The sequence below is a fragment of the Arachis hypogaea genome, chromosome 14 (genome assembly GCF_003086295.3).
Source record: "Arachis hypogaea cultivar Tifrunner chromosome 14, arahy.Tifrunner.gnm2.J5K5, whole genome shotgun sequence".
Taxonomy (NCBI): Eukaryota; Viridiplantae; Streptophyta; class Magnoliopsida; order Fabales; family Fabaceae; genus Arachis; species Arachis hypogaea.
In genome coordinates, this window is record NC_092049.1 from 15,975,089 (window position 1) to 15,997,697 (window position 22,609).

The 22,609-nt window shown below is 33.2% G+C and overlaps 1 long non-coding RNA gene and 1 other non-coding gene across 2 annotated transcripts; one reads left to right on the forward strand and one right to left on the reverse strand.

Annotated features, from left to right (window-relative positions):
• Window positions 1-1,969: 1,969 nt before the first annotated feature.
• Window positions 1,970-3,666, forward strand: LOC112740288 (uncharacterized). The gene is made up of 2 exons (XR_011871755.1): window positions 1,970-2,186; window positions 3,190-3,666. It is a non-coding gene; the product is annotated as an uncharacterized lncRNA (long non-coding RNA).
• A 16,078-nt stretch (window positions 3,667-19,744) lies between these two features.
• Window positions 19,745-19,852, reverse strand: LOC112745837 (small nucleolar RNA R71). The gene has a single exon (XR_003173745.1). It is a non-coding gene; the product is annotated as a small nucleolar RNA R71 (small nucleolar RNA).
• Window positions 19,853-22,609: the final 2,757 nt, after the last annotated feature.

Here is a 22,609-nt window from a genome sequence, read left to right on the forward strand (position 1 = left end):
AATACATTTAGTTCTAAAGAGTCACTTTTATTTATTGTTTTTTCCTCAACTGATTTGATGCTGAATCCACACAAGTCTCCCTCTTTCAAGCTAGATGCTTCACAAAATTCCTTCCAATTACTTTTAAGTTTGTATTCTTTTTTCCTGTTTTGGCTTTTAATTAATTTAAAAATAAAATTTCTCCCATCTTTTTTTGGTCCAATAATATTTTAGTCATTTTTTATTAAAATTCTAAAAAATTGAACCAATTATTAAATTGATAGAATTAAAAATTAAAAAATTTAAATATTCAACCAAAATTTAACTGAAGTTGAATCGGTTATAATAAAATAATATATTTATATATAAGGGTTATGTTACGTGTATATTTAAATAAACTACTAAATTAGCCACTAATATAAAATACATGTTAAAATACAAATATACCACACATATATTTATATATGAATATATTGGTGGCTGATTTTAATGACTAATTTTAATGTATAAATAGCATTTATAAAATAGATACTTTTTTAAAAAATAATTTTTTATATTTTATTATTTTAAACCGACTAATTACTAAAAAATTATACTAGTTCGATCGGTTAATTAATTTTTTATTTTTTTGTCTGAATTAAATTTATTAATCGATTCTTAGTTAATCCAATTAAATCAATCGATTCGTTCCGATTCTCATAACCATGCTCTCTACACACTGCATTCGCTATATAATGTGCTCCAATTAATTCAAACCATATTCTCAAGGTTCGGTAATTATGGCATTTAAACTTAGTTTTAGACGCCGTGTTTTAGCTTTTGCTTTGCTTTATGTTTGTCTATTTTGGAAATTAGGTATGATTAGGATTATATTTTTCAATTTAATTAATTATTTTGTGAACAAAATTAATGGATTTGAATTTGATCACATGTTAGAGTCTTAATTTGATAGGAAATGCTGATGATGGTGATGATGATTATCCCGAGAATCAGATAGGTTCTGGAATTGGTGGTGCTGGAGTTGGAAACGGTAGCAATACAGGGGTTGGTGGTGGTACAGTAGGAGCTGGGTTTGTTATACTTGGTGACCCTTCTCAAATTGTCTCCAAATCCTTGCTTTGTTTCAGTGATGTGAGTACCATCTATATTACCCACATTATTTTTTGTTATCTTTCCTAAATGAATTCTGTTAAGGAGCTAATGAAATATCTGTATAATGTGTATAATGAACTGTTTATTTGGTCCAATATGAGTTAAAAAATGAACTAATTTCTTAAATATAATACACCCATATTATTCAGAATAACCATCCGGGTATTAGGGATAATAAACATATATCCTACTAAATGGAACATTTCTAAACCCGATTGTACACATTGTACATATACTCCATTGACTCTCTATATTTCTTCTTCTATAACTGCTTTTAATTAAATTGGATTCTCTATTTGAATTATAAATACTCCTTAGTATTTTGATTTATTCTTACTTATTTGTAGTTTAAAAATATTATATGTACACACCAAAAATTAGTTATAGTATATTTTAGCATATTTATGTATAAATATATATGTTTTTTAGTTATTTTTATTGTCTATTTTATTTTTTAATATCTAATCTATACTAATAACTAATTTAGTGGTTGATTTTTAAAATGTACCTAATATAGTCAATTTTTAGAAGACGATTTTAAATTGATTTTCAGCCAAAACTATAATTTTTTTTTTTTATCATTTGATAAAAATTGCACTTTTGCTTCAAACTTATTAGAAAATTGCATCTAACTTGGAGGAATGTAAAAATTCAATTTCCTTAAAAGTCTTAACTTACTGTTTTTAACATTCTTGTTATCAAATTATTAATAACCAAGTTAGTAAATGACATATTAATAACAATTAAACATTACAGTTTAATCTATTTGTACTAGACATTGAAGGTAATTAAATAGTTCAATCAATCCTCATTGCATTGTGTGTTCATTCAGATTTATAAAAGTTGTGAAGAGCCATATAGATTAAGTGAGAAAGGAGACTTGAACGTACCAAGAGAGAAGATTTATAAGTTCTGTCAAGGGCCATGTTTGTCTGAGACTAGATTGGTCCTTAGTTGCCTTAAAAAGATATACAGCCGCTTTACATTTTCTAACAAAGCAACCATACAAGACATCAGAGAAACAATTCAAGATGGCTGTCTTGGCGTACATGTAGGTAATAACTACTATTCTTTCATATATAGCACCAATAAATTTTCATACGTATAAATTCAAAAAAAAATAGAGTATATTTTAAGCAAGATTTTAAAAACCAAACTGCGAATTGAACTAATAGAACTAGAAGTTCAAAAATTTAAAAAATCAACTAAGTTTTAATCGGAGTTGAAATTGATATAATAAAATAATATATTTATATATAAAATATATAATTTTTTAAGATAAAATCATCTTTTTATTTTATTATTTTAAACCAGTTAACAATTAAAAATTGATTCGATTTGACTCGTTAATTAATTTTAATTTTTTTTATTTTTGACTAATTCATTATGAACCGATGGATTTTTATATTGAATAAGTATCACCAAATCATAAATTATATATCTGCCCTCTCAAGTGAAAATTTCTGTTGAGTTTGCTTATTTTTTTGCCTAAGGCTTATTTTCTTTTTTTTTTTTATTTGTTTTATGTTAACTTTTTTCTTTTAAAGTCCAACACTCAACTTTTTAGATATAAAATTTTAATATTATGTCATAATAAAATCATTTTTTCCAAAAATTTAAGTTAGACTAATAAAAAAAAAATAACATAAATAATTATATCTTTAATAACTAAACCGATTTAGTATTCAATAAATCTTACTTAACTCAGTCGAATCGACCGATTCGATCGGATTCAGTTCTCAAAAAATGATTTTCACATGAACTTTCTTTAACAAAAGACAAATATTCAAGTTTACGTTGTTGTCACTTTCTGTTACATTTTTTATTTAGAGTTAATGTATCTAATAAATATGAACATTTTAATGATCTGTTATAGACGTTTTTGGATAAATTTAAATACATTTATTCATTATCCAATAATGTATAAAAAAAAAAAGTAATAATAACAGATAAAAGATAACGAGAATAATATAAATTTATATATATAACCATATCGTATTAGAAAACCAGATGATATGAAATTGTTAATAATGATAAATTGGTATTGCATTGAAGCAGCTGATCGTGACTTGAATGTCGTTAAGCACATGGAGAAGGAAGCTGATGAAAAAGAAAACAGAGGTTTGAAGGGTACTAAAACCTGCAATGTTCTAATGGGGCTTGTTTTGATCCTAATGGCCCCTGCTCTATTACTCTAAGAAGAGTGCTAGGAGGCTAGCAATTTTTGTGATTTATAGCTATCAAATAACTATCAATAATAATTTTAATGGTGTGAGATTTCATCCAATGACTCACTTTTCTTTGCTAGTTATATGTTGGCTAGAATTCAATGAAGTTGTTGGTCCCTAAACTTTTTCTTAGTATAATGATATAATACCACTGCTTATCCAAATGAGTGCGAGTGTTTTAAAGCTTGGAGTCGTCGAAAATGTTGTATCTGGGAATCACATGCATGAATCATGAATTCATGATTTCATGGTATGTGTAGATTTTTATTTTTATTAAATTTGAGGAATGAACTATTATATTAAGGTATTAACTTGCAATCCTCAAAGATCTTACATACACTATTAAGCTAATGATGATATATTAAACTAAGAATTAGAAACAAGATACTAAACTGAAAAAAAAAATTTGTATATTATTGGGTATATTCAAGTTATCTAAAATGATACAATATAAAAAGGTATTTATAGGTGTTAAGAGAATTGTAATAATAAAGACGTAATATTCTATAATAAATATTCAGATACACTAAATAATTTTAATTGATTCTAATTATATTCTAACACTAACAGGGACGGATTTACTAAGCACTCAGTGGGGCAACTGCCCCTAGTAAATTTGGAAAAATTAATTAGTAGTTCTTAGTGAATTGTCTAATTTGCCCCCACCATCTAATTCATTTTGACCCCACTCCACACCCTCCAAATCCTTAATCAGCTAACCCTTCTCCTTCCCTTTTTCAATTTTGTTCTTCTGCTCTAGCCTCCAACCTCCGCTTCCAGACTCCAGCCCTCAGTTACTGTCGTCTGCCGCCACTCGCCCACTCCGTTCAGTCTTTCTCTCACGTCGACTCCGTCGATTTCTCGTTGCATCGCAGCGTGCCCGCGTCTGGTTTTGGCGCTGCGTTCCTTCAGCATCTGGTGTATGGTGAGGTATTCTTCTTCTTCTTCTTCCTCGGTCTTCACAGCTGCAAGCCTTAAATCCTCATCTGGTTCTGTCTTCAGCAGTTCAGGGTGTCGCTGGTTCTGCCGCTGGGTGCCGCCGTGCCGCTGGTTCTGCCGCTGGTTCTGTCGCTGAGTTCCTGGGTCCTGTGGGTGCCGCAGGTTCTGCCGTTGGGTACCCTGCTTCATTCAGTTTTTATTCTCATTTGCTGCATTGTTATTAATTTGATATAGTTCATTAACTTGATATAGTTCATTAATTCATTCAATTTGATATAGTTGATTAATTTGTTTTGATGTGATTGAATTTATTCTGATGTAAATCATGTAATTGTATTCTGATAGACTGATAGAGTTCTAATATAATTGTTGGTTACTTTGTTAATTAACAATTGTGTTCTGATGGAATTTTAATGGAGTTATGATGTAATTGTGTTCTGATGGAAGAATTGTTCTGATGTAATTGTGTTTTGATGTAATTGACTTGACATTTTCTTATAGTAGAAGAATTATTTTGAAAATAAAAAAACACAGATCTAGAGACTTATGATATGAATAAGAATGAGAAGGGAATCAGGGGATTATGATATGAATGTTAGAAGGGATGATGATTTAGAAGCTTACAGTACATAGCTTTCAGTTTCTATAGCAAGCACTTTAAAGTACATTCTGATCATTCATTCCTAGCTTCCAAAGCATGAACTCTATACATCAAAGCTCTGCTATCTACAATTGGCTACTGGCAAAGAAACCAGAATTTGTACCTTCAAATCTCTATTAGGATAATTAATGCAAATTATGGACTTGCGTTTTAATTTCCTTTAACTTGTGTTATATGTAATATCCCATTTGAATATCTTTTTTTATTGTACTTTTGTGGTATTCAATTATGATGAATTGATGATGTATTTATAATATGCTGAGGAAAAGGGCTAGCTTCAAATGTTTCTAATAAATTAAAGCTATATACCCTTATATTTTTATTTTAATGGATCTTTTATATGAATATATTAAGCAATTCATCATATAAGAATATATTATCAGTATAAACTCTCAATATATATATATAACATGTGATAAATATGATCGCTATTATTGTTTCAATGAGTTCAGAGAAATGAGTCATTGATATAGCTTTCATTACTTTTATTAATTGATCAATTTTATATTTATAATTTTATACTGAACTTCTCAATTTGTATAAAATTGTGAATTAATTTAGATTTATAATTTTATTCTATTAGTAATGGAGAAATATTTCAAAAGAACTTTATTATTGGAGATTGGATCTCAAAACAATTCATCCACTTCTTCTAACAAGAGGAGATTTTTAGAATTCGAAGTAGAGAGTCTCATAGCAGATCCAGGACAACGACCAAAGACTTTAAGTTATCATCCGAATGACAGAGACAAAGTTAGATGTGCATATTTGCAAAAAGGTCCTTGTCAACCAAGGAATCATGATTTTCCGCAAACTGCTCGTGTTCTTCTTTTTGAAAATTTAATCCTAATTGGTTTGATGATTATGGCAATTGGTTAGAGTATAGTATATCAAAAGATGTTGTTTTTGTCTTTGTTGTTATCTTATGAAACCTGAGACTGAAGGTAGCGATACTTTTGTAACCAATGGCTTTTCAAATTGGAAAAAAAAAGAGAGATTACAAACTCATGTTGGGATTCATGATAGTGCTCATAATCAAGTTTGGAGAAAATGTGAAGCACTTATGAAACCAAAACAACACATTAGTGCTGCTATTGAAAAACAATCTTATGAATTTTTAAATGATTGTTTAGTGATATACATAGAAAAAGAGACATTTGATTGTATTGACAATAAAAAAATTATTCAATCTTTTTAAAATATGAAACCCAGAAGATGAAATTTTAAATTATTTATTATTTAAATTATTATTTTATTATTTTAATTTGTTAGTTAAATAATTTGAGGAATAATTATATTTTATAATACTATAGTATAATTATATAAATTATTATTATACTATATATATTTTGCCCCACGGATAAAATTTTCTGGATCCGTCACTGAACATTAAGTTTGATCCCAATCAATCGCGACCATCAAAATTAGAACAATTTTGGGAAAATTTTCATGAATAAATAAAAAATAAATAATATTTCCAAAAATAAAATATAACAACTTATATGTTTGTCTTATATACGGATCTCATTTATGGTAGTAGGGATATTCAAATTCAAACCGATCCAAATTAAACCGTGCATCTAATCTAATTCAAACCGAAAACTGATTAAAACTGCACTAATTCGAATTTGATTGGATCTTATTTTTTGCAAACCGTTGGATCGGATCGGATTTCAAATCTACATTTCACAACCGATCCAATTCAATCCAAACCGCACAATGTATTATAATATTATTATTTTATTATTATGTTTACAATTATACTTATAACATATTCACTTTGTTATACATTTTTATATTTTTTAAGTATTATTATTATTTAATAGATGTTTTATGTTCAAAATGTGATTTATTTATTTATTTTAACTAACCTATAATTTTATTTTTATTGTTATGTTATCATTGGTTTTTTAAGAGATTGTTAAGACTTGCTATGTCATTGTTGGTTATTTGAAATTTGATGTTGAGACTTGTTATATATATTTAATTTTTTAACTTACAAAACCGCAAATTCAATGCAATCCAAACTGCTCGAAATTGGATTGGATCGGATCGAATTTTTTTTAAAAAATCATCCAATCCAAACCGCACCACGAACACCCCTACTTGGTAGAAATTGGAATTGGTGTTTAAATCAAGGCCTGTATTTTTTATTTGTTGATTATAAAGTTGTGTTTTAATTAAGATGAAAAAGTATAAAGGAAGAATGTTTTTTTCTGAACAACGTAAACAATAAGTTAAAAAGAGTTAATTTTAATTTAAAAAATCAAATTTTGAATTAATTAAGTTTAATCATAATTTTAAATTTTTTATTTTTGAATCATTTTTTTCAAACGAAATCATTTTTCGTCTCTTCGCATCGTCTTTCCGTTTTCTCTAACTGCTTGCTGTTCAGACCTCCGTCGCTAGGCATTTACAGTATGTTGCCGATCTACCTACGCAGATCTCCACTGCCGCCAGAAGGAGAGCTGTTGCGAGGTATCCGTCCGTCCGCGAGGTGCGTGCCCGGCCGCGAGTGCCGTTGTATCGCGTTACACATGTAGCCGTCGCAACTGCTCTCTCGCAATCTTGTGCCATCGCTGCCGCTGCTGTATCGCGGTCGTCCCAGTTTCTCCCACAGCTACTATCTTGTTATTTGTTTCTTATCAACTAAGTCAGATGTTTGTTTTACTATGTATTTAGATGGTTCTTTTCATTCTAAAGCGGAAGTTTATTTGGATATACCATGGTATTTTATTTGATTTGCTTGATTCTGCATGCACATGTTTCACAAGTTTCTTTTATTATGTGGTTTGGATTAGATTTAGTTTAATTTTTCTTGAATTCAAGTTGGATTTGAGTTACGCCATTTAGACATGGTGCACGGATGGTATTTTGGTCAACTTGTTAGTTTGTTCTTATCAACTAAGGTGGATTGTTTATTTTACTATGTATGCGGATGGTTCTTTTCATTAAGATGTGGATGTTTATTTGGGTCATAACATTTGGATGAACGAAGTAAAGCAACATGCGATAGAAGTGACAAAGACATGACGCAACGGTGTGGAAGCAAGGGGTAGAAGTGCAACGTTGAAGTAACGGTAAAACAACCTCTGGCTCGATGACGGTGCGACGTCACTTCGTGGCCTTCGAAATGGGCAGAACAGCGGTGGGCGAAGGATGGGGAGAAGACGCGATTGCCGGCGGTGACACAGCGACAATGGTGCGACATCCGCGCAATGAAAAAACTGCGATTCTCCTCTGCGAGTGAGGGCAGCATTAAAAAGCTTTGTTTCCGGTGAGAGAAAAAGCAGCAGTGAGATGATGCGGTAAAAAAACAGCGTTAACATTAAGAATAGGTAAAAACAGGGTTTAAATTAGGAAAGAAGATAAAATTAAAAATACGGTAAAGTAATTATATTAGATGTTATATTTAGTGGACTTGAGATATAATTTATTGTTCACCATGTTTATAATTTCTATTGTCTACTTAGTAAAATTAAATTAAGATTTATATTTTCATTATTTTGATTTGTTGAACTTTCAATTATGTGTTGCATGTATACATTTTGTATTTTTGTAAAATTAAATTTATTTTTATGCATAGTTGAAAACATATTTTTAGTACATTATACTAGTTCTTTTTACTAGTTTAAAAATCGAAAAACTAAACCAAATTAAACCAATTAAATTCAGATTTAGTTTGATTTGATTGAGTTAATCTCAAAGAAAAAAGTCAACAAAATCAATTCAATTAAATTCGGTATATGATTAGATTAAATTTTTTTTTTTATCAAAAGTTTAAAACTGAACCAATTCACAATACCGCAAACACCCCTACCAAAAACTAATAGCATTGGAGAAAATTGATTTATATTATTATGTGGATCAAGTTTTGCTAATAATAAATGTACCAAAAATACCAATTTAAAATACCATAAATACATCTCTTACATTTTAAACGTGTTAAATGCATTGATAATATGCCAATGAGTTATAACTCAAATGGCATAATCTCTCCATATTCAATTAAGAGGTTGCGGGTTCGAGTCTCATATCTTTGGTAAAAAAAAAAAAATACATTGATAATATATTGAAGGAATCAATTTTTTATTTTTTATTTTGTTAACCAATATTCTTTGTCATAAATGATAATATATTTTAAAATGATAATATATCTAAGGGTGAAATATGTTTTTTTTCTTAACATTTTTAAAATTTTTTAAAATTATCCCTAATATTTAATTTAATTTAATTATGTTTTTAACATTTGAAATAAATTTTAAATTTTATTTCTATTATTAAATTGTTAACATAAAAAATTAGTCAAAATATTTTTTAATTTTATCCTCAATCCAATCCACTTTTTAACACAAGAGTCTCTTTTAAATTTAAAATTTGAATTTTATAATTTTTTTTAATTTGTCTGCTATTGAAATTCTTTTTTTTTTTCAAATAATAAAAATTAAATTTTAATTTTTTTATTATAAAAACTCTATATTATATTACAAAATTATTTATTTTAAAAATTTAATGTTGAAAGGTGAGTTCGGAGAGTTACGAGGGAAGAGAGAAGTTTCACGAAACTGGAATTTGGTGGCTAGAGATAGTAATCTTATATCTGAGTATATTAATTCAGTGAATTCTCATATTAGAAAATCTAATTATTATAATTAAGTGTCACTTCCACTATTTATACCAAAAACTAGAGAGTAACTTCTTTCTAAATACACTTTTCTAATTTACTAACAAACCTGTTATGTCAACCTAACTAATCACTAACTACAATTAATCTAATTTTTTACCATTAGTCTTTACCATCAATCTCCACCTATAATTAGTTATTCAGTAAATACGGTAGAATCTTTCTCATGTAACACCCTTCTCAAACTAGAATGATTTTTATTTATCATTCTCAACTTGGAAAGACATTTTTGAAATAGATTGGAACTTATCAGAATATCTACTACTTAGTTATTTGTTAAAATCGGCAGCAACTTGATTGTTTGTTCCTGCCACTTATTCGTTATTACAATATGACAATCTATCTCTATGTGCTTTGTTCTTTCGTGAAATATTAAATTGGCTGTAATATGAAGAGTTGATTGATTATCAAAAGAAATTGCAATTGGCCTCCTCAATTTCACTTTCAAGTCTTTCAAAATGTAGGTGATCGACCGTGCTTCTCAAGTTGCCATAGCTAGAGCTCTATATTCAGGTTCATAGAATGAACAAGTAATGCGTGAGCATTTTTTCTATCTTTTCCTAGTAAATTTGTATTTAAATTGTTGAGTTTAATAAAGAATTAATTATCTTTTAGCCACTATGGATGCTATTTTGAGTCTTGTGCAAATTCTGCTTATTTTAGGTAGCATTCAGCTGGATTTAATGGAGTTTCTGCAGCACAAGAATTAAAGGAGAAAACTAGCGAGGAGCGACGCGTGCGCGTGACTAACGCGTACGCGTGACATGCGCCACGTGCAGAAAACGCTGGGGGCGATTTCTGGGCTGTTTTTGACCCATTTTTCAGCCCAGAAAGCACAGATCAGAGGCTGCAGAGTGAAGGAATCAAGTGGTCTCTATCCATCAATTGAAGACTTGCTGATTGCTATAATTAATTCTGATTTAAATTCAAATTTGATTTTAAAATAGGAAAAGATATTATTTTAATTTTAAAAAATAGATTTTTAAATTAACGAGGATTAGATATAAAAAGGAGAAACTTTTCTTCTAGGAGGGGGGATTTTATTCCATCCCAATTTACAGTTTACCTGAATCCTTATTTTCTCTCTAAACCATGAGCAATTAAACCTCCACTGTTAAGGTTAGGAGCTCTGTCTATTGTATAGATTGATACTATTATTTTTCTATTTTAATTCATGTTTTGATTTATATTTCAAGAATTGTTTTCGTTCTTTATCTTATGAATTTGGGTGGAACGGAAGTATGACCCTCTTTCTAATTGAATTCTTGTATAACTTGGAAAAACTCTTTACTTGAATAACAGTTTGAAAACAATTTCTCCTAAATTCTAATTATCTGGATCTAACGGAATACTTGACATATAATCCTCTTATTTTTTGGGTAATTAGGATTTTTGTGGCATAATAACTAGAATTAAACGTCACCCTCTAATTGGAATTAATTGACCAAGAAATTGGCGGTTGATGAATTTTAGAGGAGACTAGAAATGTCTAAGGAATTAGGGTCTAGTCACATATAGTTTGCCATGAATTAAATCTTGCATTATTAAAATAAATTAATAAGAAAAGTCAATCCGGAAAATAGATAATTCTGAAGCCTTAACTGCCTTCTCCATCTCTTATTTCCAACTTTATTTACGTGCCTGTCTTCTGATATTCTGAGTCACTGTTTAATGCTTTTGAACTCTCAAACACTATTTTCTGTTTGTCTAACTAAGTAAATTAATCAACCATTGTTGCTTAGTCCATCAATTCTCGTGGGATCGACTCTCACTCACCTGCGTATTACTTGGTACGACCCGGTGCACTTGCCGGTTAGTTTGTGGGTTTTAAAATCCGCACCAGCAAGCAACTGTATTCTGTGTTTTGCTCTTTCATGATACATCGAATTTTCCATAAAAAAATAATATCCTGATATCGATCTCTTTGTGTCAGGGCATGTCCCCAAACACTGTCTAAAAATCAGTTGGTTCAAGATCAAATCTCCTTTGAGGTATTTTTTAAGATCCTCAATGCAGCCTCAAAATGCTTGTGAGTTGCATAATCCAGGTACTAGCTCAATTTTTCAACAACATGGCTTATTTCTGGCCTAGTGTTGGTGAGGTACAACAGCCTTAAAAATTAGCCTTCAATATTCTAAACTTGATTGAAGAGGTGTCCCTGAATGCTTTGACAACTTCTCTTCCTTCTATCAGACCATACTCTTTTAATAAATTGAAGCAATATTTTCTTTGGCACACAAAGAACTCTTTCTTGCTTTCAGTCACTTCTAAACCGAAAAAGAATTAAAAATCTCCGATGTCTTTAATCTTGAATAGTTGATGAAGGCGTTGCTTGATGGATTTGATCTCATCTAATCATCACCTGCTACGAGATTATCTATATATACTAAAATGACAGTAAAACCAGTATTTATAGATTTAGTAAAGAGGTTGTAATCATATCTAGACTGTTGATATCCTATAGTTATTAAAGTAGATTTCAATTTCATGTTCCACTGCCTTCTGACTTGCTTTAAGGCTTTAAGCCATACAATGATCTGTCTAGTTTGCATACTAAATTAGGAGCATTAAGTTTTAAACTTGGTGGAGCTTTCATATACACTCTCATATAAATCACCATGCAAAAATGCTATATTAATGTCTAATTGATGGACTATCTAATTATTTACTACTGCAATTGAAAGGAGGATTTGAAGAATACTTATTTTAACGACGGGACTAAAAGTCTCAAAGTAATCAACCCCCTACTGTTTAAGTGTACCCTTGAGCTGCAAGGCGTACTTTACACCTGTTAATTGTGCCATCCGGGTTCAATTTTAGTTTGAAAACCGATTTGCAATCAACGGCTCTTTTCCCAACAAGAAGGTCAGTAACGGTCCAGGTTTTATTTTTCTTTAAAGTAGTTAATTCCACATTAATGAAAAACAGAGTACCTAGTGGAAGCAACAAGAAGAATAGAGTAGTTTTTTGTGAAATGTAGTGTACTTCTAACAAAAACTTAATATGTTTAATAACAAAAAAAGCCCAATCCGACTTAACAGTAGGAAACATTCTTCATATAACACCTACTAATCGTGCTCTCTTTATACGTGGTGTTAATACACATCAATTGTCTTCTGCAAGTTAGGATCCTTTATAGGCTCACCATAGCATTTTGGTTCAATGTGTTTTGTTTGGTTTGGATATGAGGTGATTGAAAAGTAAAGATGATTTTGTTAGGAAATTATTTAATTTGTTAATTTGTTTGTGGGTAATATATATATTAATTATGATCATAAATAATGCTATTTTAAATTAAATAACTTATATAATGACGATCTCATTTATTGTTATAAATGCTAAATTGAATAAACCATAATTACTTTTGATTTGGAATTAAATGAGAATAAAACCAGATATTATTTTTGCACTTTAGATACTATTTTTATTTGGGTTTTAGGGTTTAATGATTGCCATGCTCAAATATAAATAGTGACTTAAGGGTTTCGGTCCCCAATAATATACCAAAGCTGCCTCACCAACTTTTTTTCTATAAGAGAAGTTTAAATTTAACTGCCCTATTAGGGATACAGAAAATTTTGGTTAAGGAAGACTATGTTGAGTAAAGAAATTAACTAAATTAATTAATGATGACAAACATTACTTTATTGGGCAAAGTAAATAATTAGTGTTGATTATTTATAATTATATAAGGCTGATTATTTATTGTTGCAGGACAAAACAAATCAATACAGCAGCCCAAATTGGATGAAATTAGAACAAGGCTGGCTGGCTACAAACAAATAAAAGCCCAAAGAAAACAAAGCAAGAAACCAAAGGGCTGAACTTGATTTAAAACATGATCCAAGCCCATTTCCATAACTCCAAGCTGATTCCTCCAATTTGCTCTCACACCAAAAGCAACGTTCACTTCTGTGTTTTGGTCAAAAAGTCAGAAAAGTGAGAGAGAGCTTCTCCCCTAAGCTATTCACCAAAGAAGCAAGAAAGAGAAGGTTAAGCAAATGGTAGAAGTCTAACCACCCACATCAATCTGTATCAAGAAGAGGTCAGAAGCTAAAGGTGATTTTATTTCCTTCTACATGCATCTCATTTTCTTCTCTTCTTCCCAACTCTCTGCTAGTCCGAAAATGGGATTCATGGAAAAGTTGATTTCTGTTCAACTCTGCTGTGTATCTACGGTCACAAATAAGTCTTGGGGACCAAGTAGTTTTTCAATGGCCAAGATCTGGGTTTATCATTGAAGATATATGTTTCTACTGATATATGGCTTTCAGTCAATAAGAGAAGGTCAGAACCAAAATTTTCATTCGGAGGATTAATGGAAAAAAGTGAGATGGTGGGTTGGTGAAGCACACTGCTCAAGGGTTGACCTAAGAAGAGCAGCCCAGCAACATGCAAGAAGATAAAAGAAGTTTTTGCACCATTCAGAAGCAAGGAGAGATAACCAGAGTTTGGTGAGTTGTGTTCTGAGAAGAGTTCCCTGAAGAAGTTCCTCTACTTGGACAGTGCTTTCTTTCAAAGAAGCATTCCGCTAAAAATGAAGAACTGAATCAGAGACATGCAAGTCTGGTTTATCACATAGCAAAGAGGCTGTTGATGAATTCAATCTCCTTCATGTTTTACAGATTGTAATTTACTTTTCAATGTTTATCTTTCTGTCTTGAGTGAAAAGGCACATTGAGAGAGCTCAAGTAAAAGCCAATGAGTGGAAAGAGGCTGAGTAAAACACTTGAGAGAAAAACCTAGAGTTATTTTCAAATTTCTTTAGGTATGTTTGTGTCTTGTATCCAGTACCAGTGAGGTACCCCTTTCTTAGTTGGGTGAGCACTAAGAATGAAGAGTTAGGTATTAGCATAGCTAATGTCAAGTTAGGTTAGAGCTTGAGTGTGAAAGGATTGTGTCAATCCTGTGGAATTGGTGTATGTAATACTTCTAACTATAGTAGAAATTCTTCCATTGTTGTGGAGGAGACTGGACGTAGGTTGCATAGCACAAGGCAACTAAACCAGGATACATGATGGTGTTAGCTTTTCTCTTCTCTGCTCTGTCCTGTTTTCTGATATTCATGAGACAAAATGAAATTGTCTCATAAATTTTTTGCTTCTTAGTTCAAACCGTTTCAGACAGCAAGTTTGTTTTAAAAAGGGTTAACTCAGTAACATAGAAGAAGGTCATAGATTCAACCCCCCTTCTCTAAGCCTTCTACAACCTTCAATTGGTATCAGGAGCTAAGGTCTCAAGAATCAAGCTTAACCGCTTGGAGCAAAGATCCAATGGCGAACAACTTGGGCACAACCACAGTTGCCTACACCCTCACTAAAGGCCTGTGATGCGTGAGCATTTTTCCTATCTTTTCCTAGTGAATTTGCATCTAAATTGTTGAATTTAATAAATAATTAATTATCTTTTAGTCAATATGGATGCTACTTTGAGTCTTTTACAATTTTGTTTAATTTAGGTAGCATTCGGCAGAATTTGATGGAGTTTCTGCAGCACAAGAATCAAAGGAGATGACAGCGAGGAGCGACGCGCACGCGTGACTGACGCGTACGCGTGATTTGAAGATTTGCTCGGTGACGCGTGCGCGTGATTGACGCGTACGCGTGACATGCGCCACGTGCAGAAAACGCAGAAAAACGCTGGGAACGATTTCTGGGCAGTTTTGACCCAGTTTCCAGCCCAGAAAATACAGATTAGAAGCTGCAGAATGGACAAAACAAGTGGTTCCCATCCATCCATTGAAGACTAGATTATTTAAATTAATTCGAATTTAAATTCTAATTTGAATTCTAGAAAAAGATATTATTTTAATTTAAAAAATTAGATTTTAAATTTATTAGGATTAGTTATAAAGGGAGAAACTTTCCTTCCTTTAGAAGAGGCCCCAGAGGGACACTTCCAATTCCATTCCAATTTACAATTCTTATTTTCTACTCTGAACCATGAGCAACTAATCCTCCATTGTTAAGGTTAGGAGCTCTGTCTATTTCTATGGATTAATTTTATTGCTTTTTCTCTTTTAATTCATGTATGGATTTATAATTTAAGGATTGTTTTTGCTCTTTATCTTATGAATTTGGGTGGAACGGAAGTATGACTGATGAGCGGATAATTTATACGCTTTTTGGCATTGTTTTTATATAGTTTTTAGTATGATTTAGTTAGTTTTTAGTATATTTTTATTAGTTTTTAAATAAAAATCACATTTCTGGACTTTACTATGAGTTTGTGTGTTTTTCTGTGATTTCAGGTAATTTCTGGCTGAAATTGAGGGACTTGAGCAAAAATCAGATTCAGAGGCTGAAGAAGGACTGCAGATGCTGTTGGATTCTGACCTTCCTGTACTCAAAGTGGATTTTCTGGAGCTACAGAAGTTCAAATGGCGCGCTCTCAATTGCGTTGAAAAGTAGACATCCAGGGCTTTCTAGCAATATATAATAGTCCATACTTTGCCCGAGTTTAGATGACGCAAACTGGCGTTCAACGCCAGCTTCCTGCCCTATTCTGGAGTTAAACGCCAGAAACAGGTTGCAAAGCAGAGTTAAACGCCAGAAACAGGTTATAAACTGGAGTTCAACTCCAAGAAAGACCTCTATACATGAAAGCTTCAATGCTCAGCCCAAGCACACACCAAGTGGGTCCGGAAGTGGATTTCTGCATCTTTTACTCATTTCTGTAAATCCTAGTAACTAGTTTAGTATAAATAGGACTTTTTACTATTGTATTTACATCTCTGGACGCTTAGTTCTTAGATCATGGAGGCTGGCCATTCGGCCATGCCTGGACCCTGTTCTTATGTATTTTCAACGGTAGAGTTTCTACACACCATAGATTAAGGTGTGGAGCTCTGCTGTTCCTCATGAATTAATGCAAAGTACTATTGTTTTTCTATTCAACTCAAGCCTATTTCTTATCTAAGATATACACTCGTTCTTCAACCTGACGAATGTGATGATCCGTGACACTCATCATCATTCTCATCTATGAACGCGTGCCTGACAACCACTTCCGTTCTACTTGCAATAGCTTGAGTGCGTATCTCTTAGCCTCCTGGTTCATGACACATGGTTGCCTCGCCTGACAACCGAGCCTTCCATTCCATGAGATCAGAGTCTTCGTGGTATAGGCTAGAATTATTGGCGGCCATTCTTGAGATCCGAAAAGTCTAAACCTTGTCTGTGGTATTCCGAGTAGGATCTGGGAAGGGATGGCTGTGACGAGCTTCAAACTCGCGAGTGCTGGGCGTAGTGACAGAGGCAAAAGGATTACTGAATCCTATTCCAGTATGATCGAGAACCGACAGATGAATAGCCGTGCGGTGACAGCGCATTTTGGACCATTTTCACTGAGAGGACGGGATGTAGCCATTGACGACGGTGATGCCCTACATAAGCTTGCCATGGAAAGGAGTAGGAATGATTGGATGAAGACAGCAGGAAAGCAGAGGTTCAGGAGGAACGAAAGCATCTCTGTACGCTTATTTGAAATTCTCACCAATGAATTACATAAGTATCTCTATCCTATTTTACATTTTAATTATATTTTAATTATCAATTTACCATAACCATTTGAATTCGCCTGACTGAGATTTACAAGGTGACCATAGCTTGCTTCAAGCCGACAATCTTCGTGGGATCGACCCTTACTCACGTAAGGTTTATTACTTGGACGACCCAGTGCACTTGCTGGTTAGTTGTGCGAAGTTATGACAAAGAATTAAGATTATGAACGTGCGTATAAAGTTTTTGACGCTGTTACCAAGGAATGAACGATCACGATTTCCGCGCACCAAGTTTTTGGCGCCGTTGCTGGGGATTGTTCGAGTTTGGACAACTGACGGTTCATCTTGTTGCTCAGATTAGGTAATTTTATTTTAATTTTAAACTTTTTGTTTTTTTTATTTTCGAAAAAAAAAATTTTTTCAAATAAAAATTAAATTATTCTATGTTCTTCAGAATCTTTAAGAAGGAATTCTAGAGTTTCATGAGATAGGTTGAATCCTGGCTGGCTGTTAAGCCATGTCTAATCTTTTGGACCGAGGTTTCACTTATCCTCAAGAGAAGAGCTTCTTTGTCTTCCTCAGCAATTTAACTGTTGTATGTAATGATCTGCTAAAGCTTGGCTGGCCATTGGCCATGTCTAGTATTTTGGACCGGAGCTTTCACTGAAGACTTGGCTGGCTAGTGAGCCATGTCTAATTCCTGGACTGGAGCTTTAGACTAACATTGCATGATTCCTGGAATTCTCATTAAAAATTTTGAAATCCTTATTTTTCTTTTTCCAAAATGTTTTCGAAAAATAACAATTTTTTTTTTAAAAAATCATAAAACCAAAAATTTGATGTTTCTTGTTTGAGTCTAGTGTCAAGTCATAAGTTTGGTATCAATTGCATGTTTATCTCTTTCTTGCATTTTTCGAAAATCCATGCATTGCATTCTTCATGATCTTCAAGTTGTTCTTGATGAATCCTCTTGTTTGATCTTCATATTTTCTTGTTGGGTGTTGCATCTTGTTTTTCATATGCATTCTTGCATTCATAGTGTCTAAAAATAAAAAATTTCTAAGTTTGATGTCTTGCATGTTTTCTTTTCTTGAAATTTTTTCAAAAATAAGTTCTTGATGTTCATCTTGACCTTCAAAGTGTTCTTAGTGTTCATCTTGACATTCATAGTGTTCTTGCATGCATCATTTGTTTTGATCCAAAATTTTTATGCATTGAGTCTTTTTGATGTTTTTCTCTCTCATCATTAAAATTCAAAAATAAAAAAAATATCTTTTCCTTTTTTCACTCATAAATTTCGAAATCTTTGGGTTGACTTTTTCAAAAAATCAAATCTTTTCCATTTTTCTTTCATATTTTTGAAAACTTTCTAAAATTGATTTTCAAAATCTTTACTAACAATTAATGTGATTGATTCAAAAATTTTAAGTTTGTTACTTGCCTAGTAAGAAAGGTTCAGTCTTTAAATTTTAAATCATATCTTTTTGTTTCTTGCTAGTCAAGTAATCAACTTTAATTTTCAAAATCAAATCTTTTTAAATTTCTCTTTCAAATCTTTTTCAAAATAAGTTTCAATCACATATTTTTCAAAATCAATTTCAAAATATTTTCTAACTTCTTATCTTTTCAAAATTGATTTTCAAATCTTTTTCAATTAATTCTATCTTGTTTGATTCTTATCTTTTTCAAAACTACCTAACTAATTATCTCTCTCTAATTTTCGAAAATCACCTTCCTCTTTTTCAAAATTATTTTAATTAACTAATTGTTTCAAATTTTAATTTTAATTTTATTTCTTCTCTTAATTTTCGAATTCTAACTTTAATTTAAAATAAAAACAAAAATATTTTTCTTTTCTTTTCAATTATTTTCGAAAATTCTTCCCTCTCTCATCTCCTTCTAATTAATTATTTATCTACTAACACTTCTCTTCTTCTTAAATATTCGAACCTTCTCCCTCTTTCTGTGTTCGAATTTCTGTTCTTCTCCTACTCACATAAAGGAATCTCTATACTGTGACATAGAGGATTCTTCTTCTTCTCCGTTCTCTTCTTTTTCATATGAGCAGGAACAAGGATAAGAACATTCTTGTTGAAGCTGATCCTGAACCTGAAAGGACTCTAAAGAGGAAGCTAAGGGAAGCTAAAGCACAACTCTCTGGAGAAAATCTGACAGAAATTTTCGAAAAAGAAGGAGACATGGCCGAAAATAATAACAATGCTGGAGATGCAAGGAAGATGCTTGGTGACTTTACTGCACCAAATTCCAATTTACATGGAAGAAGCATCTCAATTCCTGCCATTGGAGCAAACAATTTTGAGTTAAAGCCTCAATTAGTTTCTCTGATGCAACAGAATTGCAAGTTTCATGGACTTTCATCAGAAGATCCTTTTCAGTTCTTAACTAAATCCTTGCAGATCTGTGATACTGTTAAGACCAATGGGGTTGATCCCGAGGTCTACAGGCTTATGGTTTTCCCGTTTGCTGTAAGAGACAGAGCTAGAATATGGTTGGACTCTCAACCTAAGGATAGCCTGAACTCTTGGGATAAGCTGGTCACAGCTTTCTTAGCCAAGTTCTTTCCTCCTCAAAAGCTTAGTAAGCTTAGAGTGGATGTTCAAACCTTCAGACAGAAAGAAGGTGAATCCCTCTATGAAGCTTGGGAGAGATACAAACAACTGACCAAAAAGTGTCCTTCTGACATGCTTTCAGAATGGACCATCCTGGATATATTCTATGATGGTCTGTCTGAATTATCTAAGATGTCATTGGACCATTCTGCAAGTGGATCCATTCACCTAAAGAAAACGCCTGCAAAAGCTCAGGAACTCATTGACATGGTTGCAAATAACCAGTTCATGTACACTTCTGAAAGGAATCCTGTGAGTAATGGGACGCCTCAAAGGAAGGGAGTTCTTGAAATTGATACTCTGAATGCCATATTGGCTCAGAACAAAATATTGACTCAGCAAGTCAATATGATTTCTCAGAGTCTGAATGGATTGCAAGCTGCATCCAACAGTACTATAGAGGCGTCTTCTGAAGAAGAAGCTTATGATCCTGAGAACCCTGCAATAGCAGAGGTGAATTATATGGGTGAACCCTATGGAAACACCTATAATCCCTCATGGAGAAATCATCCAAATTTCTCATGGAAGGATCAACAAAAGCCTCAACAAGGCTTTAATAATGGTGGAAGAAATAGGTTTAGCAATAGCAAGCCTTTTCCATCATTCACTCAGCAACAGACAGAGAATTCTGAGCAGAATCCATCTAGCTTAGCAAATATAGTCTCTGATCTATCAAAGGCCACTATAAGTTTCATGAATGAAACAAGGTCCTCCATTAGAAATTTGGAGGCACAAGTGAGCCAGCTGAGTAAAAGGGTCACTGAAACTCCTCCAAGTACTCTCCCAAGCAATACAGAAGAGAATCCAAAAAGAGAGTGCAAGGTCATTACCTTACATGGTGTGGCCGAACCCAGAGAGGAGGAGAAGAACGTGAATCCTAGTGAGGAAGACCTCCTGGGACGTTCAGTGACCAATAAGGAGTTTCCCTTTGAGGAACCAAAGGAATCTGAGGCTCATAGAGAGACCATAGAGATTCCATTCAACTTGTTTCTGCCTTTCATGAGCTCTGATGAGTATTCTTCCTCTGAAGAGGATGAGGACATTACTGAAGAGCAAGTTGCTAAGTACCTTGGTGCAATCATGAAGTTGAATGCCAAATTATTTGGTAATGAGACTTGGGAAGATGAACCTCCCTTGCTCACCAATGAACTGAATGCATTGGATAGGCAGAAATGACCTCAAAAGAAACAAGATCCTGGTAAATTTCTAATTCCCTGTAACATAGGCACCATGACCTTTGAGAAGGCTCTGTGTGACCTGGGGTCAGGAATAAACTTAATGCGACTCTCTGTAATGGAGAAACTTGGGATCTTTGAAGTGCAAGCTACCAGAATCTCATTAGAGATGGCAGACAACTTAAGAAAACAGGCTTATGGGCTGGTAGAGGACGTGTTAGTAAAGGTTGAAGGCCTTTACATCCCTGCTGATTTCATAATCTTAGACACTGGGAAGGATGAGGATGAATCCATCATCCTTGGAAGACCCTTCCTAGCCACAGCAAGAGCTGTGATTGATGTAGACAGAGGAGAGTTGGTCCTTCAACTGAATGAGGACTACCTTGTAATTAAGACTCAAGGTTCTCCATTTGTAACCATGGAGAGGAAGCATGAAAAGCTTCTCTCACTGCAGAGTCAACCAAAGCCCCCACAGTCAAACTCTAAGTTTGGTGTTGGGAGGCCACAACCAAACTCTAAGTTTGGTGTTGAACCCCCACATTCAAACTCTAAGTTTGGTGTTGGGAGGTTCCAACCTTGCTCTGATTATCTGTAAGGCTCCATGAGAGCTCACTGTCAAGCTATTGACTTTAAAGAAGCGCTTGTTGGGAGGCAACCCAATGTTATTTAATTATATCTATTTATTTTTTTTATTTCATATTTTATTAGGTTGATGATCATGTGGAGTCACATAAACTACTGAAAAATCAAAAACAGAATGGAAAACAGCTCTAAAAACAGCTCACTCTGGAGGAAGAACTTACTGGCGTTTAAACGCCAGTAAGAAGCATCAAACTGGCGTTTAACACCAGAAAGAAGCATCAAGCTGGCGTTAAACGCCAGAAACAAGCACCATACTAGCGTTTAACGCTAGAACAGAGCATGGAGATGGCGTTAAACACCAGAAACAAGCAGCAAGCTGGCGTTTAACGCCAGACATACATGCTAAGGGCGCTTTACACATCTAATTGGAGCAGGGATGTTAAGTCCTTGACCCACTGGATCTGTGGACCCCATAGGATTCCCTCAGGATCTGTGGATCCCACAGGATCTCCACTGGATCTGTGGACCCCACGGGATCCCCATCTCTTCTTCTCTCCCCTTCACACCTTTTCATAACTCTCTTTCCCAAATACCCTTCACCAATCGCCTCAACCACTCTTCCCCATAACCCTCACCTACCTCCAAAATTCAAATTCTTTTCCCTCCCAAACCCAACCCTAATGGCCGAACCCTAAACCCCCTACTCCTATATAAACCCCTCATTCCTTTTTCATTTTCACACAACACAATACTTTCTTCTTCTCCTTGGCCGAATACACACCTCTCTCCCTCTCCTCCATTTTTCTTCTTCTTCTCCTACTTTCTTTCTTCTTTTTCTCAGGGACGAGCAAACATTTTAAGTTTGGTGTGGTAAAAGCATTGCTTTTGTTTTTCCATAACCATTAATGGCACCTATGGCTAGAAAAACCTCAAGAAAGAGGAAAGGGAAGGAAATTGCTTCCACCTCTGAGCCATGGGAGATGGAGAGATTCATCTTAAAGGTCCATCAAGAGCACTTCTATGAAGTTGTGGCAAAAAAGAAAGTGATCCCTGAGGTTCCTTTCAAGCTAAAAAAGAA